Source organism: Penaeus monodon, chromosome 3 (assembly GCF_015228065.2).
Source record: "Penaeus monodon isolate SGIC_2016 chromosome 3, NSTDA_Pmon_1, whole genome shotgun sequence".
In the NCBI taxonomy this organism is placed as follows: Eukaryota; Metazoa; Arthropoda; class Malacostraca; order Decapoda; family Penaeidae; genus Penaeus; species Penaeus monodon.
In genome coordinates this window covers 43,639,328-43,643,452 of record NC_051388.1, presented here as the reverse complement: position 1 = coordinate 43,643,452, position 4,125 = coordinate 43,639,328, and the positions used below count along the sequence as shown (strand labels likewise).

General features: G+C 37.2%; 1 protein-coding gene and 1 pseudogene across 1 annotated transcript in view; both read left to right on the top strand.

The window, feature by feature from the left end:
- Positions 1-815: 815 nt before the first annotated feature.
- The window catches only part of LOC119588915, a gene marked incomplete at its 3' end in the record, with an annotated part of 4,993 nt that continues 1,683 nt past the window's right edge, over positions 816-4,125 (top strand). The window contains 1 exon segment of the mRNA XM_037937537.1: positions 816-840.
- LOC119588926 lies at positions 2,091-2,619 on the top strand (annotated as a pseudogene).

Below are 4,125 nucleotides of genomic sequence, written 5' to 3'. Positions count from 1 at the left end.
TAATGACAATAATAATGGTAATGATGATAATGGTGATAATTATAATAATAATAACAATAACAAGGAAATATCAATCATAATAATGATGATGACTCTGATGATGATAATAATAATGATAATAATAATGATAATGGCGATATTAATAACAATAAAAATAAATGTAATAGTAAGAACAATAATAGTGACAATAATAATGAATTATGATAATGGTAATAAATAATAAGTGATAATAATAATGATGAAAATAATGATAATAGTGATATTAGTAATATGATAATGATAATGAAACAATAATAACAATAACAATAAAGCAATAATGACAATAATAGATTAGATAATAATTACATTCATTGTAATGATAACGAAAATAATGACAGCAAAAATAATAGCAATGACAATAATAACGAAAACAATATAAAAATCATGGCAATAATAATGATAATAATAGTATCAACAATAACAATGAGAAAGATGATAATGATCAACATAGTAATGATAGTAATAATACTGATATTTCATAAAACAAATCATTACAAAAATATATTTATCTTTAGAACACCCGTTCGTATAAATATATTTCATTATCACAATTTCCTCAAGCCACAAAAGCAAATAATTTGTTCTCCCCCTCCCTCTGGTGCCTCCCTCCCCACCCTCCCTTCCACCCACCCCGAACTCCTGCATTCCTTGCCTGTTCCATTGCGAGCGTAGCCCCCCCCCCCCCACACTCCCCTTCCACCCCCCTGTCTGTGTCAGCGTCGAGTGCAGAGTATATAATGGGACGTTGAGGCGCAACTCTAAGCAGTTCTTGCGGTGTGGTCCCAAAGTCCCGAAGGCAAAGTAAGAGTGATCATAGCCATCTTGTGCATTTTATAACGTCTCAGAAAAGTGGGACTTTTCGTGCTCGCACACAACCATATATATGTATATGTATATTATATATGTGTGTGTGTGTGTGTTTATATATATACAGTGTATAAATAGATATAGATATAATGATAATAATAACAATGTATATATATACTTGCACTCATGAAGAAGCCTTGGAAACTGTGGGACATATTTACAATGCAAACTACATTCAGATGTAATACAGATGTAATATGGTGTTACTTTTGTTAGGGCGTGTCAGTTTGCGTCAACATATGTCAACTCGTGTCAGTTATGCCAAGTCACGTCACTTGCCATGCATGTCATTGGGCATTTCGTAGCTACGAAGCGCACAATTCAACGGAACGGCCTGTAGCGCGAATACTTGTGTGGCGCACAAATGCTACGGTCCCGAGAGGAGATGCGCCTAGCAGACAACGCGTACATTGTGGCAAGGGCAAGGAATATTTTTCAATATGGTTTCTGCCATATGAACCTTTAATATCAATGACTCGTGTTTTATTACATATTCAGCCAAGCAAAGGACGTAAAATGTGAAGAAACACGAGGCAATGATCCTTGACTCGTAAGCCTTACTGCTTCACTGTTTAATGGAAAATATGCCTGGTATGAGCTCGCTAAATGGACCTAAAAATAATGATGAAAATTAAAACAAACATTTAAATTCTATACAAATTTATTTGCACATTCGCTATTGCTGATAACTAATTCATATCATACAGTCTTTATTATCAATGTGCTAACAATGATATAAGATGATAACTTATATACATGATACTTCAGGAAAATTGTTATCAATATGATTGTAACGGTCATAATACTAATGAATTATTTTCTTTTTTTATATCGTTATCAGGAATAGTTTTAACTGTTACAATCCTTATTACCATTTTCGCTGACAGTATCTTAATATCTTTATCATTTTGCATTCATCACTATAATAACCAACAGCAGTATCATTGTTATTCTGTCACTATTACCTTTCTTACATTATCATGATCATAATAACCGTCGTTATTATTTTTATTACTGATTTCCATCTTTGTCTCTATCATTACCCCATCATCGCAAACATACATTTCGTCTTTCGTAATTCAAACATTCAAGCCCACACAAATGAACTTGCACAGATAAATGCACTCACAGATACCAATGCTGACAAATGAGACGCAACAAACACTATCATTCTCCTTCGGCAGATGCACGCACGAAACCTTCCTTTGGCGCTCCTACTGGTGTGGTGGGCCGTTGCGTCCTGCGAAGCCTCTCTGTCCATTGGTGGCTTAGTAGGTGGCTTGGCGGTACTGAAGGGCGCGGCGCTTGTTAATTACGCAGTGGGACGTCACGCGATACAACAGGAGACTCTACCACGACCGTTCTCACTATCACGGAGGCTATAACGGGAGAAGGCACTATCGCTACGGCCGCTCCGTCGATCCCGACACCGAACAAGACGCTGATGAAGGAAGAATTTGCTCCTGTCCACCGTGGGGCAGCTAGACCCTGACGGATGCATCCTCAAAATGCTCTGCCACCTCCAAACCAGGAGTCACTCCAGCCTCACGCCAGAGGAGAACCTCCTCGTCGATATGTTCTCCAACAACACCGAAAACATGGCCTCCTACAACGCCGCCTTTGTCTACGCCACGGACGTCGGCACGAAGACCCGCGACCCGTCCGTCTGCAACGGACTCTTCCCCAAATGTTCCCTCAAGGAAGAACAGCTGAGCGGCTCCTTCGGAGAGTCTGGGGCTGCGCCTCTGACCTTTTCCGAGATGACGCTGAGCACGATGAGGACTTCAGTGCCACTCCGCCCATGGTACAACCCGTGGGCAAGGAACGGCCTGTCGATGAGGAGCCCCGACAGGAACAACAAACCTTGGATGAAGATGTTGAGTTGCCCCGAAATGACAAAATGTCCATGGAAGAACTGGTAGCCTTGATTATGGAATAAACAATATGAAAGATTACATAAGATTGGTAGTTATGTATTGGGACAATATATTCAAAGAAATTAATTACCGAAATCAGCTGTTATTCTTGGTATCTTTTATATGTATATATTCATATAAGGAAATGCTCATTGCAAAGCCTGTATATATATACGTGGGTGTGTGGGTGTGCCCGTGAGTGGCTATATGGAGAGACAGAGAAACAGAAACGTAGATGGTGACAGGAAGAGAGAGTAAATGAGAGTGTGTGAATGGATGTGTGTTTACATATAGGTTGGTCTGTTTGTAAGTCTATTCAGCAGTTCTTTGTAAATTCATGTATTATCATCCTCGCTAACAGGTTCACCTTACCGTAATGATAAAGGTAATTAAACAACAGAGCAATTTTTCACTGGCAGCAGGAACAAACAGCCATCACACTGGCCTATTCGTGCAGCGCTTTAGAAGTCTATAGGTTCTCCCTTAAGGAACAGTATGTCCAACACGATAAGATACATGTGTATTCATATACACTTATGTAATATATACATATTTATAAATGCATATATGTGTGTATATTTATACATATATATATATATATATATATATATATATATATATATATATATATATTAAGACACACATATATGTGTTTGTGTGTTTGTGATGTATGTATGTATATAGTTACGTTATATATGTGTATGTATGTACGTACATAGCAATATATGTGTATGTATGTATGTATATATATATATATATATATATATATATATATATATATATATACACGTATAGATATGTGTACATATATATGTGTGTGTGTGTATGCATTTACACATGGGTATATGTATATGTATATATATACACACACACAAGACCCAAGTAAATATATATGAATATATATATGCTTGTAGAGAGAGGGAACGGGAGGGAGAGAGAATGGGGAGGGGAAGTGGAACGAAGAGGGAAAGGGGAATAAAAGATCCCAGACCCCCCGCCCCCTTTCCATCTCCCTGTCTGCGTATATAATGAGTATATGATGTTTTTGCGGTGTAGTCCTAAAGTCGGGTAATTTTTCATGAATATATGTATATATTTCATATATATATATGTATGTATATCATATATGATTTTGAACCATTTGCAAGCAGTCGTGGATATTCCTGGAAATCTTTTGGAAACGACCCTAATTTCAAACGATTCCAAATACTTCCCCGAAAATTTCGGACAAAGTTTTATGGGGAAACACTTATTTTCCCCACGGTTTTTTTGGGTACTTTTAATTATAAGCAAATGAAAATTT